This window comes from Pongo abelii, chromosome 6 (genome assembly GCF_028885655.2).
Source record: "Pongo abelii isolate AG06213 chromosome 6, NHGRI_mPonAbe1-v2.0_pri, whole genome shotgun sequence".
Lineage (NCBI taxonomy): Eukaryota > Metazoa > Chordata > Mammalia > Primates > Hominidae > Pongo > Pongo abelii.
In genome coordinates, this window is record NC_071991.2 from 52,119,431 (window position 1) to 52,135,701 (window position 16,271).

The 16,271-nt window shown below is 41.5% G+C and overlaps 1 long non-coding RNA gene across 1 annotated transcript; it reads right to left on the reverse strand.

The window, feature by feature from the left end:
* Nucleotides 1–464: 464 nt before the first annotated feature.
* On the reverse strand, nt 465–8,930 carry LOC129056662 (uncharacterized). The gene is made up of 4 exons (XR_008521292.2): nt 8,271–8,930; nt 6,116–6,187; nt 3,842–3,891; nt 465–487 (listed from the first exon to the last, which is right to left on the reverse strand). It is a non-coding gene; the product is annotated as an uncharacterized LOC129056662 (long non-coding RNA).
* Nucleotides 8,931–16,271: the final 7,341 nt, after the last annotated feature.

Genomic DNA, 16,271 nt, shown 5'->3' on the forward strand with positions numbered 1-16,271 from the left:
TGATGCTACCATCAGACCAAGAAAAGACAGTGGTAAAAGAAATGAATGCTGCCTCAAGATCTGAGGGCTCCATTTTGGAACTGCCCTTAAAACCAGACTGGACCACTAGGAGATGGGAGCAGTAACCAATCACATCTCTGAGGCCTCAAGCAAGGTGAGCAGAGAGGAAAGTGATTTCCAATCATGCAATAGACACCTCACACGTATGTCTAAATGGGCTCCAGAAATCAACTGCTATTAGCGTAAAGATGATCAGAGCAGAACAAATGAGTTTCCTAGTTAATTTTAACAAATGAATGGTCAGTGAATCTGCATGTAGCATTCTCATAAAAACACATAACAGGCTATTTTCAAGATGATTGCTGACAATTGCCAACAAAGTTAGAAACTGGAACTAGAAAGGAAAGTCCAAATGCATGCAACTTTAAGATAAGTAAAATTATAGTGATCTTAAGTCTTTACCTCTCCATGATCAAACTGGTGTTTTCTGGAACAGAAAAAAATATATTGCTATCAATTCATTATTGAAGCACTTACTTCATATATTTGCATTTTCATCTTGCAAATAGGAGTTTTACAACTTCTATAACATTCTCTCAGGACACATATAGGCAAATCAAAATAACTAAAAGTTACATGCCAAAACTGGTGCTATACTCTTTTAAGAAAGTTTATGAAGAATGACAATGTTGTATTATATCCTATTTGACTACGTGGGTATTTATTAGGACAACAAAGGCACACTGTAGTGTCCCAGCTCCCTCACTGGTGATACCCCAGCAAAGCATGGAATGAAAAAAATTTTTGAGATTTTCACTAGGCAACCAAGTAGAGATGACAAATAGGGGGTTATATGTGTAAATCTGAGTTCAAGGGAGAAGTCTGGGTCAGAGACAGAAATGTGTGAGTTGACAACACACACCTTCTCTTTCTTAAGCACTGATATGTTCCCAAGTTCTAGAGTAATACCTGGCACTTAGAGCTCAACATTTTTAATGAATGAACAAGTGTATCAATAAACTGTTAATCCAGGCCGGGTGTGGTGGCTCATGCCTATAATCCCAGCACTTTGGGAGGCTGAGGTGAGCGGATCACGAGGTCAGGAGATTGAGACCATCCTGGCTAATACAATGAAACCCCGTCTCTATTAAAAAAAAAAAAATACAAAAAATTAGCCGGGTGTGGTGGCGGGTGCCTGTAGTCCCAGCTACTCAGGAGGCTGAGGCAGGAGAATGGTGTGAACTGGGGAGGCGGAGCTTGCAGCGAGCCGAGATAGTGCCACTGCACTCCAGCCTGGGCAACACAGCGAGAATCTGTCTCAAAAAAACAAACAAACAAAAAAACAAACAAAAAACTGTTAATCTAGGTAGCATATAATCTAATTTGAGAATCTGGCCTCAAAAAGACTGATATATTAGCAAACTCAGGACACATAAGGGGCTAGTGAAGGAGATGAAACAGTTCTTTCTTTATTCTTGTTTCACACCAGGTAAAAACTATCAGTTACCATTTGTTGAGTACTTACAATGTTAATATGCTTAGTACATTCCATTAACTCTAATCCTACAACCATTTATTACCCCAATTTACAGCCAAGGAAGGGGAATCACAGAGCTACTAAGTGGCAGCCAGGACTATATTCTGCCTGACTTCAGAGCCAATATACTTTTTACTACATCATGCTGCCTCTATCCCACTTTACTTCCTGGGTCTTTGAGTAAAGAGAATATTGGCATTCACATCTTTGATAGTTAAAATTTATGTCCTACTCTTCTCTTTTTTACACTGGCTTTGGTAGTTATGCAAAATAAAATGTCAACATGCCACTCCTCTTCCAAAAAAGAGATCTGATCCTATTTGAACTGAAAACCCCATGAAGCTCAATGGTTTCCTATAATTATTTCTATAGGGGAGTTATTACTCTTGAAGGGACAGCTTTGTTTCTGTGAGAAGTTCTACCTTCCTCTTCCAGAGTTGCATACTACAGCTGAACCTTTGTAGCTTCTTCCTGAGCTCTTCAAAAATAATTTCACCTCAAATGAAGAAAAATTTTGGCATTGTAAACCAGAATGTTTTTCTTTCCCCCTTAGCTCTCAACTCAAATGTTATAGGTATAAACATATACCTGTATATGTTACAGTAAATTGTTTCTAAATGAGAACAAGGATTCTATCAGGAGTATGTGCAATAATTTATCATTATGTTGGCAGAGACTTGGAGGTGAGGGAATAATATAAGGGTGTGTATATTCAAATTATAAAAGAAAATATAGGGCCAGGCGCGGTGGCTTATGCCTATAATCCCAGCACTTTGGGAGGCTGAGGCACGCAGCCTGGCCAATATGTTCAAGACCAGCCTGGCCAATATGGTAAAACCCTGTCTCTACTAAAAATACAAAAATTAGCCAGGTGTGGTGGTGGTCACCTGTAGTCTTAGCTATTCAGGAGGCTGAGGCAGATGAAATTGCCTGAGCCCAGGAGGCGGAGGTTGCAGTGAGCCAAGATCGTGCCACTACACTCCTCCAGCCTGGGTGACAGCAAGCCTCTGTCTCAAAAAAAAAAAAAAAAAAAGAACAGAAAATATAGATACATACATTCAACAATCCTTGTCCTCCCAAAATCCTACAAAAGAATAAAAGTAAAGTTAAAACTACCTTCACTCCATCTTCCAATCCCACACTCTTAATAATTACAGGTTTTATCTTTCCAGATCACTTCTATGCACAAACACATAAAAATCTCCAAATTTGAAACAGAAGTATAATCATCCTATACACACACACACAGGCAATTTTTAAAATTCAATAATGTATACTGGACCTATTTCCATAAAGATGGCCTAACATTCCACTCTATGACTGGATCATAGTAGATATTTTGGATGTTTCCATTTCTCACATAACACACAATACTACAAAAGGCATTTCTCCCCATCATCTCTGTATTTCTGTGAGCATCTCTAGAGGGTACACTTGCACTGGTGGAACCTGCAGGGCTAAAGGACAGGCCCACTATATGTTTTACTGTGTATTGCCAAACTTCCCTCCCATCTACTACCTCCCGCTCTTGCAAGCATTGGATATACTATTAATTTTTAGAAATATGAGAAGTGAAAAAGTCTTCACTTCAACCTGAATGTCTTTACCATAGGATCAAGACTACCTTTTCATGTTCATTAGTCACATGTAAATACTCATTCAACTACTATTCTTTACTATCTTGCGGGCACTGTATATAAACTGTTGAACAAAAATTATCGCTCCCTTCAGGAGATACAGGTCACACATCAACATTTAAGTACAAAGGGTGACAAATGGTAAGAGAGTAAGATAAAGGGTGTGATGGTGGAAAATACCAAGCATGCTATAGGCCTCCCTAACTCTCAGATTATAAACATACGCTCTTAGTTAATTTTGGGTTTTTTTTTCTATACCTAATTCTCTGCTTCATCTGAAATTTATTTTCTGTAAAAAGCGAGGTATGAATCCAGTTTTATATTTCCCTGCTCATTTCCCAAAAGGCAGTCCACTGGTCCTAAAACCACTCACGTAATAATTTACTTTCCCTGCTGAACTGAAGTACAAAACTGTGTCCTTCAAGTGTAGATTATGTGCAGGGCTACTGTCAGACTGTACTGGATAACATCTGAAGGATGAATAAGTGATGTGCTGTGTTCTGCACAGACAGGAAATAAGAAGAAACGCCAGGAAGGGCAATGACCACAATAAAAACATCAGTTATCAAATATTAGGTACAATATGTGAGTATACAATTAATACACTGTAAATATCTATTTAATAAATGAACAGAGGAGGTAATAAAATTCTTAATAGCATATTTACCTTACATGTGTCTGTTGTTTAGCTAAGACAACCCACATATCACTAATAATCTGTAAATAGATTTTGAAACACTTTAGAAAAGCTGTGTTGGGAAAAATGATATTTTAAATAAAGTGTCTTCTAAACTGTAAATCTTTTAATGAAAAATATAAGTATAGAGATAAGAGATAACTCAGAAAATAATAATCACAACAACCATCTTATATTTGTGTAGTATTTGATCAACACTAATATTCAACAACCCTGTTGGGTAGATTATATCATCCTCATTTTGTAAATGAGCAACAGGCTCATATGGATTAAATGATCACCCTGTAGGTAGACAACTACTAAGAAGCACTGCAGTCTTGAAACCAGATCTTCTGGCTTCAAATTCACATTCAGTGCTGCTTCCACCATGCCAACATTGTTGGCAACACCTCTTCTTAACAGTGCACACAGAAAACTGGAGAGCTGGCTCAGAGGCTGATAATCACAGCTGGAAGCATTCAAAACACAGTCACTGTGCTTTCATATTTAGCAATAATGGGGAGGTCATCTAATCTAAAATCCTATCTCCAGTACAAATATTCTCTACAACACTGATGACAGGCTGTAATCCAGCCCTTAAAATCCATCAGCTGCTGCTTGAATCTATAACACTCTCCTTATCAGTCGAGATCATTCTGGTTCAAAGTCCTACCGCCTGGAATTGGCCATGATTCTAAGGAGCCAGATCGTGTGTAACTTTATTTTCAAGGGGCCGGCTTTTAACATATTTCAAAATAATTATCCACTTTCCATCTGAATCTTTTCTTCTTTAAACAAAACAGTCCAGCTAATAGTTTTCATCATCTCTCACCACTCAGGTTGCTGTCTTTTGCATATGTTCTGGATGGCCAGTGCTTCGTAGTTTTTGAGTACCCACTAGGTTCAAATCCACATAAAGTATATAAAAGTGCAAAGCACACACAAAGCCTAGCACACAGCAGGAACTATTTTTTTTTTTTTTTTGAGGCTGAGTCTTGCTCTGTTGCCCAGGCTGGAGTGCAGTGGTGCGATCGTGGCTCACTGCAAGCTCCGCCTCCCGGGCTCACACCATTCTCCTGCCTCAGCCTCTCAAGTAGCTGGGACTACAGGTGCCCGCCACCACGCCCGGCTAATTTTTTGTATTTTTAGTAGAGACGGGGTTTTAATGTGTTAGCCAGGATGGTCTCGATCTCCTGACCTCGTGATCCGCCCGCCTTGGCCTCCCAAAGTGCTGGGATTACAGGCGTGAGCCACTGCGCCCGGCCAGGAACTAACTATTAACTAATTAGAGATGAAAAGTGCTGTTGGAGTACACAGCTGAATACCAGATGTAGCCCAATGACGGGGGAAGGTGCAGAGCCCAAGTCTCACTCTTCCCTTGCTTTTAAGTGGACATGATGTGAGGCTCCTAACCACATCTTTGATCTTTCAGTTCCGTATGTTAAAATGGAGATAACATTTGTCTACCCCATAGGGCTGTCGAATAACCAATTTAAATACTCATGTGAAAATGTTCTATACAAAGAAGAGTACAAATATATAATATGAACAATTGTTATAATACAGAATATTCTACAAATAAATGAAATTGTGTTAACATGGAAATCACTGGCTACGTCAGGAAACTTTTAAGGTCTGTCATCTCTTTTTCCATCACAGATTAACTTCTGTTCATTCTCTTAAGACACATTTGTTTACAGAGTGCACAATTCTTGAAAGAAAAAAGAGAGGGAATATCACACTTGCTTTGACCTTATTTATATCTGGGCTTTGAATTTTATTATCAAAGCCAAGTTGGGGACCTAAACGTTTTATCTAGTTCATCAACACATTGCAAATACTCTGTTTTTTCTTTCTGATTAATAATAAACACAATCCAGGAGTTACTGCACACTGCACAAATCACTTAGAAAGGTATATATTAAATATTTTAGGGAAATATTACATTAAAGGTAAAAGCCAGTAATAATTTACACAGGCAAGTTATATCTGGGTCAATATGGTCTCTGATCATGCCTTCCAAAATACATGACTATCAAAACTTGAGCCATCCTTTTCCGACGTCTGTTTTATGCTAGCAGATAGAATATTTTGAAGATATATAAATGTCTATCAAAAACTATCATTAAGAAAACATAGAATATGTTACAGTAAGCCCATACAAAACATTGTATCAGATTAATATGTGGCCAAGTATATGCAACTACTATGTAAAAACAAGAAAATATTCTATCATAAGAAAGAGCTCTTAAGTGATAGACATACCTTTCTAACAATAGCAATAAACACTACAAGAACAACTGGAAGCAATAATGTCTTTGTGTATCTCAGTGGAGTCTGAAATTCAAAGAGATGTTTTGTTAGAAGGAAACATTTTAACCAAATAAAGTTTCATTTCAAATAATGAAATAGGTAAACTTCTAAAAGTAGAGAAATATGAACATTCACCAATCTACTCACTGACTGCCATCATAAAAAGGAAGGTGCATTTCCATAGAAATGAACTTCCCCAAAATGCTGAGTTGAAACACTAAAAATACAGTACCCAAACACCTGTAAGTGTGAAATGTCACTGAAGAGATTCCTGTTCACTTTTTGCACGCTACTTAGCTAACTAGAGAGACCAACTTAATATTCATCTAAGGTACGTAAAGCTCCTTTAAATGGAATAAGCTTTTCCTGTATATTTTGTGGGGGATAAAAATATTATCCTTGAAACACACACACACACACACAAACACACACACACACACACACTTTCTCACACATAAAATAATGATCGATGTTTGAGGGGAACAAAAGACTTTTACATTTTCTTTAGTAGCAGAAAAAAAATAGAAATGTTTAATAACAAAGCCCTACACCTCTCAATTATCTCTCCACCCAAAAAACCACTGTTAAAATTTTGCTCTTTTACACTTTTTTTTACTTTTATGTGTGTTAATTATGGGTTAATAAGACTATATCATTTTGTTTACTCCCTTATATATCTTAAGCATCTTTCCATGTCAGTATGATATCATGTTAGGAAATACCATGTTATAGGTATTGTATGGGTGTACCATAATTGGAACGTATGTTCCCTGAACTGACACTACTCTGTCTCTACAGCACAGTCCCTGTGAATTCAGATACTTACGGTAATGAGGAATGGTATGCTGGAAACAGCTTTGCTATTTTCTTCAAATTAGCTGAAGTCATGCTATGCCTCAATAAATTATTTCTTTCATCACACAGCTTATGTTTAATACTCTCAGGTTGTAGCAGTATGTATGATGTTCTCAATAACGTTAAAGGACTTCTACAACATCTTAATTCTCTAATATTTGAAGGAGTCTTGAACCCCTATGAACATGCATTTCAATGTCTTGCAAGATATGCTTCCTTCATTTGTTTCAGCAGGTTTAACACTAAAACTCATATACCTTTGTCAGCCATTGTGTGTCAAAACCATTTGCCGGAACACAATAAATGAAGACTGACAGGCCACTGGAGTAAACAGTACCTCTGCAGAACACACTCAACTCCAAATGGCTGGTAGATAAAAGTTCCTGTGTGGTACCCTGTCATCCACTGGTCTGGAACTCTGGACACTGGGCTAACACAGTGGGATCATGAGGGAAACTAACATGTCAATGGAGTATTGTTGGCCAGTTTCATACACATACACATACCACTCTGAAGGAGTGACACAGATAATATAATTAATCAGTACCACGTGGATGGAGTTAAAAATGCAAATATATATGTGTTTATTGAACTAAACCAGCTCATAAAGTATTGCAAATTAATATTTTACTTATTTAAATATTTATTTATTTAAAATATCCAAGTACTTTCCTTTGTATTATCTCATTTTGTCTTCACACTATCTGTTTATAGCATGCTACTAGAAACTAGTAAACTATAACACAAGGAATGAGAGTTGCTTCTTCAAGAACATCAAGCAAAATTGCAGGCTTCTGTCTCACAATCCACTAAACTAGTCTCTGCTTTCCTTCTAAATATCTGAATACAGTTTTAGAAAGAAAAATGCTGTTGGAATGAAAAGCTTGGACTTGATGTTTCAAAGCAAATATCTATTTAAATAACCACAAAATGAGTGGAAATGTAAGAGTTTGAGAGCTTGACTAAATTAATGCTATCACTGAAAAATGGCAACTTGAAATGCGTCTGTGTTTACTCACCTAGAAAACCACTGCTAGTCTGAATGTGTTATTTCTAAATTATCAAAATGAGTAAAGGCCATATATTTCAGGGAGCTGCACTAAAGGAAATAGAAAAATCTTCCTCTAAGCTGCCAGATTTTCCTTTTCCTTCAAACTGAGATAACAGCACATAAATAGTCTAAGAGGAGCACCCTTTATGAAAAATGTATGGGCCAAAACCTTAGGAAACAGAACTAGAAATCACATCTTACCTCTTTTTCCATAAAGTCAAATTCCGCTGCACAGGTATATCATAAAGTATCAAAATCCTTATAACTGAAGAATTTTGATGTTAATAAGTTGCCAATATAAGCCTGGTAAGAAATAAAGTTACCATTACATTAAGCCATACACTGCAATAATATATTTTAATTTCAATAGTATCTGAAAATAGTTTTCATTACATTATGGAGCCTACTGTTCCCATACCAAGCCTGCTTTTGTTAAAGAAGGAAATGCTATATCCTCCACCTTCACAGTTCCCTTCTTTTGCTGCACAGTGATAGCTCCAACGATACCCTACCTTCCACACTCATCGACATCCCAAAGGCTTTTTCCCTTGTGTTCTCCCAGCTTACTGTGCTAAACCTGGTGAAATAGGCTGCACAGCATCTCCCTTGCTGGAACCTACCAGCAGCTCTGGGCTTGGGAACACATACAGACTTCTCTTAATCATAAAAGCACGAAGGACTACGGGGTAAAGAAAAGGAAATAAGAATTCTGAAAAGGAGATTGAAAAGAGTACTTGAGTGAGGTAGAAATGGGCAGGCATTGGAATAAAAGGTACTTTTTGACTGATAATCACCTCTCACATAATTATTCACATGTTATCAAGCATTCTCACACTGCCACATTTACCTCCCACAAAAAGCCATGTGGAATTATTTTCACTTTATAAACAAGAAAACAAGGGCATAAAGACATAAAACATTTGCCAAATGTTCAAGTTCACTGTAGTCTAAAAAAGCAACGACCAAAGCAAAGAGGAGAAATATCTAGGACAAACCATGACTAAAATTCTATATGATATCTACATGAAGCAGAAGGAACAGGGTAAGAGTAGCAACTAGATGGTGGCAGGTATGTGATGAAGCATTTCAAAATACTATGCCTTGTTGGGGGAAGAAATGTATGCTGATAAGTTTAAGAAATCAATGGGAAGAATATGCAGCACCTAAAATAGCATAAGAAAACAAATGCCAAACAAAATGAAAGAAATAAGCCCTAGCATTATGACAATTACCATATATGTAAAGAGCATAAATTCACTAATTAAGGGACAGATGCTCAAATTGGACTTAAGGGAAAAAAATCTAATATTATGTTGTCACCAAAAGAAATACTTAAAACAAAAGTATGCTGAAAGGTTGAAGATAGAAGAATGGAAAAAGATATACTGGGTAAGTTTATTTTTATTATTATTTTATTATATATATATTTTTATTTATGAAGTATTTATTGATCATTCTTGGGTGTTTCTCGGAGAGGGGGATATGGGAGGGCCATAGGATAATAGTGGAGAGAAGGTCAGGAGACAAACACATGAACAAAGGTCTCTGGTTTTCCTAGGCAGAGGTCCCTGCGGCCTTCCACAGTGTTTGTGCCCCTGGGTACTTGAGATTAGGTAGTGGTGATGACTCTTAAAGAGCATGCCGCCTTCAAGCATCTGTTTAACAAAGCACATCTTGCACCGCCCTTAATCCATTTAACCCTGAGTTGACACAGCACATGTTTCAGAGAGCACGGGGCTGGGGGAAAGGCCATAGATCAACAGCATCCCAAGGCAGAAGAATTTCTCCTAGTCAGAACAAAATGGAGTCTCCTATGCCCATCTCTTTCTACACAGACACAGCAACAATCTGATCTCTCCTTCCTTTCCCCACACTTCCCCCCCTTCTTTTCAACAAAACCGTCATCGTCCTCATGGCCCGCTCCCGATGGTCGCTGTCTCTTCGGAGCTGTTGGGTACACCTCCCAGACAGGGCGGCCGGGCAGAGGCGCTCCTCACCTCCCAGACAGGGCGGCCGGGCAGAGGCGCTCCTCACCTCCCAGACGGGGCGGCCGGGCAGAGGCGCTCCTCACCTCCCAGACGGGGTGGCAGCCAGGCAGTGGCGCTCCTCACTTCCCAGATGGGGGCGGCCGGGCAGAGACGCTCCTCACTTCCTCCCAGACGGGGTGGCAGCCAGGCAGAGGCGCTCCTCACCTCCCAGATGGGGCGGCCAGGCAGAGGCGCTCCTCACTTCCCAGATGGTGCAGCCGGGCAGAGGCGCTCCTCACCTCCCAGACGGGGCAGCCGGGCAGAGGCGCTCTCCTCACCTCCCAGACGGGGCGGCCGGGCAGAGGCGCTCCTCACCTCCCAGACGGGGTGGCCAGGCAGAGGTGCTCCTCACTTCCCATACGGGGTGGCGGCCGGGCAGAGGCGCTCCTCACTTCCCAGATGGGGCAGCCAGGCAGAGGCGCGCCTCACTTCCTCCCAGACGGGGTGGCGGCCAGGCAGAGGCACTCCTCACCTCCCAGACGGGGCAGCCGGGCAGAGGTGCTCCTCATCTCCCAGACGGGGCAGCCGGGCAGAGGTGCTCCTCACTTCCTCCCATATGGGGTGGCGGCTGGGCAGAGGCACTCCTCACCTCCCAGACGGGGCGGCCGGGCAGAGGCACTCCTCACTTCCCAGACGTTGGGTGACTGGGCAGAGGCGCTTCTCACTTCCCAGACGATGGGCGGCCAGGCAGAGACGTTCCTCACTTCCTATATGGGATGGCGGCCGGGCAGAGGTGCTCCTCACTTCCCAGATGGGGCGGCCGGGCAGAGGGGCTCCTCACATCCCAGACGACGGGCGGCCAGGCAGAGACGCTCCTCACTTCCTAGACGGGGTGGCGGCGGGGCAGAGGCTGTAATCTTAGCACTTTAAGAGGCCAAGGCAGGAGGCTGGTAGGTGGAGGTTGTAGCAAGCCGAGATCACGCCACTGCACTCCAGCCTGAGCACCATTGAGCATTGAGTGAGCGAGACTCTGTCTGCAATCCCAGCACTTCGGGAGGCCGAGGCAGGCAGATCACTCGAGGCCAGGAGCTGGAGACCAGCCCGGTCAACACGGCGAAACCCTGTCTCCACCAAAAATACAAAAACCGTTCAGGCGTGGCGGCGCGCGCCTGCAATCCCAGGCACTGCGGCAGGAGAGTCACAGGAGCCTGAGGCAGGGAGGTTGCAGAGAGCCGAGATCACGGCAGTACAGTCCAGCTTCGGCAACAGAGGGAGACCGAAGAAAGGAGAGGGGAGAGGGAACTACCGGGTAAGTTTAAAACAAAGAAATCTGTTAACAATTATAATGTCTCACAAAACTGAATTCAAGCAAAAAATACATGAAAAGAGACAATAAATATTATATGCTAGTAAAATTAACAAAAAAAAGCAAGATTATACATATTGCCAACATATCTGCAGTTAAAAATATAGATTCAAAGTACACAGAATAAGAACTGACAAAAACTAAAGGAAGAAATAGAAAAGTTGACAGTGTTCATTGAAAATGTTAAACACTGCCTCCTAGAATAAAAAAGGTGACAAAAGTTAAAAGCTGAATACAATCAATTAGCTCACAGATAATATAAACTTTACAAAGAGAATACACATTATCCTTGAACACAAGTGAAATATTTTTTAATATTCACATACCATGCAACAATAAATTCCAAATATATATATATATATTTGATTATAAATGCAGGCTGGAGTGCAGTGGTGCTATCTCGGCTCACTGCAAGCTCTGCCTCGCGGGTTCATGCCATTCTCCTGCCTCACCCTCCCGAGTAGCTGGGACTACAGGCACCTGCCACCACGCCCGGCTAATTTTTTGTATTTTTAGTAGAGACGGGATTTCACTGTGTTAGCCAGGATGGTTTCCATCTCCTGACCTCGTGATCCACCCACCTCGGCCTCCCAAAGTGCTGGGATTACAGGCATGAGCCACCGTGCCCGGTCTAACTTCTTTTTTTTAAGAGATAGGGTCTTGGCTGGGCGTGCTGGCTCACACCTATAATCCCAGCACTTTGGGAGGCCGAGGCAAGTGGATCACTTGAGGTCAGGAGTTCCAGACCAGCCTGACCAACATGGTGAAACCCTGCCTCTACTAAAAATACAAAGATTAGCCGGGCATGGTGGCATGCACCTGTAGTCCCAGCTACTCAGGAGGCTGAGGAAGGAGAATCCTTTGAACCCGGGAGGCAGAGGTTGCAGTGAGCTGAGATCACACCACTGCCCTCCAGCCTGAGCAACAGAACAAGACTCCATCTCAAAAAAAAAAAAAAAAAAAAGAGGCAGGGTCTTGTTATGTTGCCCAAGCTCCTGGGCTCTCCTGCCTCCACCTCCTGAGTAGCTAGCTATGACTACAGGTGTGTGCCACCATGCCTGGCTTCTGTATTATTACGAGACAGGGTCTCTGTCACTCAGTCTGGAGTGCAGTGGCATGATCATAGCTCACTGCAGCCTCCAACCCCTAGGCTCCAGAGATCCTCCTAACACAGCCTCCCGAGTAGCAAGGACTACAGGCACGCACCACTATGCCAGGCTAATTTTTTTTTTAAGTTTTTGTAGAGATGGACAGAATGAGCCCAGAGGCAAGCCTGGAGCCAAGCGAGTGCCGGGCAGGGGCGCTGCTGGCTGCGGAGATTTCCAGATGGTGAAGCTTCACAGAAAGAATCCTGTGTCAATATTACCTTTACCAGTTTTACTATATCTTTTCTATATTTAGATACAAAAATACTTACCATTGTGTTACCGAAGTCTACAGTATTCAGTACAGTAACATATACTGTACAGGTTTGTGGCCTAGGGGCAAAAGGCTTTACCATATAGCCTAGGTTCTTCCATCCATCTAAGTCTGTGTAAGTGCACTCTGTGATGTGAACACAATGATAAATTGTCTAATGATGCATTTCTCAGAACATATCCCTGTTGTTAAGTGATACATGACTGTATACAATTCAGTAGTTTTTTGTTTTCGTTTTTGAGACAGGGTCTCACTCTGTCGCCCAGGCTGGAGTGCAATGGCGCGATCTTGGCTCACTGCAGCCTCAACCTCCCAGGCTCATGTGATCCTCCCAGCTCAGCCCTCCAGTAGCTGGGACTACAGGTTCATGCCACCACACATGGCTAATTTTTGTATTTTTAGTAGAGACAGGGATTCATCATGTTACCCAGGCTGGTCTCTACCTCCTGGAGTCAAGCAATTCACCCTCCTCAGCCTCCCAAAGTGCTAGGATTACAGGCACGAGCCACCACACCTGGCCCAATTCAGTAGTTTATAGTATATTCACAAAATAATACAACCATCACCAGTATTGAATTCCATCACTCCACAAAGAAACCCTGTACCCATTAGCAGTCACTTCCCCTTTCTCATCCAGCCCCTGGCACCCACTAATATACTTTCTATTTCTATAGATTTCACTATTCTAGACATTTCATATAAATGGAATCATATACTTTGTGGTGCTGTGTCTGGCCTATTTCACTTATCATAATGTTTTCTTTTTATTTCTTTAAAAAATTTTTTTAAAACCTTAAAAAAAAAAAACAGGGTCTCACTCTGTCACTCAGGCTAGTGTGCAGTGACACGATCTAGGCTCACTGCAACCTCTGCCTCCAAGGCTCAAGCAATCTTCCCACCTCAGCCTCCCGAGTACCTAGGACTGCAGGAACGCACCACCATACCTAGCTAATTTTGTATTTCTTGTAGAGATGGGGTTTCACTTTGTTGCCCAGGGTGGTCTCAAACTCCTGAGCTCAAGCAATCCACCCACCTTGGCTTCCCAAAGTGCTGGGATTAGAAGTGTGAGCCACCATGCCTGGCCACATAATGTCTTCAAGGTTGATCCATGTTGTAGCATGAATCAGTCCTATATTCCTTTCTATGGCTGAATAATAGTTCATCATATACTTTCGGCTGTTATGAATAATGCTGCTATGGATACTTGTGTACAAGTTTTTGTTTGGAGTCATATTTATTTTTAGCTATTTGTTTGAATTAGGGCCAAAATAAAGTCAACACATAATGATGCCATTAGTTGATACATCTTGTACGGCCCTATGGGTTCCTCCTCCATTCCTTTATAGTTTTTTCCAATTTGTGGAAGAAAATGAATAATTTGACCTGTACAAGTCTACAAAATGAAGATTTTTCTTTTCTTTTTCTTTTCTTTCTTTCTTTCTTTCTTTTTTTTTTTTTTTTTGAGACATAGTCTTGCTCTGTCACCCAGGCTGGGGTGCAGTGGTCTGATCTCAGCTCACCACAGCCTCGATCTCCTGGGCTCAAGTGATTCTCCCACCTCAGTCTCCCAAGTGGCTGAGACTACAGGCATGCACCACCATCACTGGCTAGTTTTGTTTCTTTTCCATAGAGGCAAAGTCTCACTATGTTGCCCAAACTGGTGTCACAACTCCTGGACTCAAGTGAATCCTCCTGCCTCAGCCTCCCAAAGTGCTAGGATTACAGGCATGAGCCAACATGAAGCACAAAACCTAGATTTTGCTGATTGCATCCTCTTGGTATAATTTAACATGTTCTTCTAATATCTATAGTTTTGTAAATTGGTAGCTGGGTGTAGAGGCTTGATTAGATTCAGACTTGATGGAGAGGTTGGAGGCAAGATTACATTATAGATAGTCTGTTAATTCTACCAATATAATGTTTAGCAGTCTCTCTTTTAAAAAATATTAATAGCCATTGGTGATCATTGCCTAGATCCATTACGGAATGAGAAATAGTGATAGTCTAATTCTGTCATTCCTTCTTTACTAGCTGGAATATGGTATAAAGAAAAAACTGGGCTGGGCGTGGTGGCTCACGCCTGTAACCCCAGCACTTTGGAAGCCGAGGCAGACTGATTGCTTGAGCTTAGAATTTCAAGACCAGCCTGGGCAACATGGCAAAACCTTGTCTCTATAAAAAATACAAAAATTAGCCAGATATGCTGGTGCATGCCTGTGGTTCCTACTACTTAGGAGGCTGAGGTTGGAGGATGGCTTGAGCCTGGGAGGCGAAGGTTGCAGTGAGCCAAGATCGCACCAATGCACTCCAGCCTGGGCAACAGAGTGAGACCCTGTCCCCCCTGCCAAAAACAAAGTGGACTCAAGGGTCAAACATATTTGGTATATTCCAAACCATTGGATTTATTATTCTTACTGTTGCTCATACTGTCTTTTCTTTGGCCAATGGCTCTTGTTGCCTAGTTGGGTTACAAGTCTTCTGAATCTAGCAGTTATTTTGTTTTGTTTTGTTTTGTTTTGTTTGAGATGGAGTCTCGCTCTGTCACCCAGGCTGGAGTTCAATGGCGTGATCTTGGCCCACTGCAACCTCCGCCTCCCAGGTTCAAGTGATTCTCCTGCCTCAGCTTCCTGAGTAGCTGGGATTACAGGCGCACACCACCACACTCAGCTAATTTTTGTATTTTTAGTGGAGACAGGGTTTCACCATGTTGGTCAGGCTGGTGTTGAACTCCTGACCTCAGATGATCCACCCACCTCGGCCTCCCAAAGTGCTGGGATTGCAGGCGTGAGCCTCCGTGCCTGGCCAATCCTTGTAGTCTTTGATAGCTTCCTTGATATCTGGTAGAATGAGATGTTCTAGGCTCCTTTCTATATTTCTTGACTCTCATCTGGAATCAGCCTTTTCTCCAAGTATTCTTGGCTCCTTTAGTGGGAAAGGTCAATTCAAAATTACTCTCCAAGGGCTAGGATGCTTGCTGCCATAGGATTGGTGATTATTTTTAGGCCTCTTCAGTATAAATAAAAAGGAGATATGTTTTGTTTTCTTTTACAGTAAAATACAGGGTGCATTCATACAGATAATTGCAGTGCAAACTCAGGACCACAGGGTTTTACTTCTCTTCTATTTTACATCTCCTTTCTCCTATGCAGAGAATCTCAGTTCTGAACTACACTACTAACGACAGATTAGATTATTGCTCATTTGCTTTAACCCACAGCACACATGCAACTGTCTCAGAATACTAATACCAACATCATCACTAATAATATGACTGAAAATACATATTTTTACTATCTTATTTTCTTTGAGGTATATTCCACTAGTGATGCACAAATTACTGTTTTGATAAAAAGCTATTATTGGTATGGTTATGCTACCCCCTGGATACTCATTTAGATGCACCAGCTTCATCCTCAAATCTTTTACTTTGGTTTCATAATTATGTAAAAT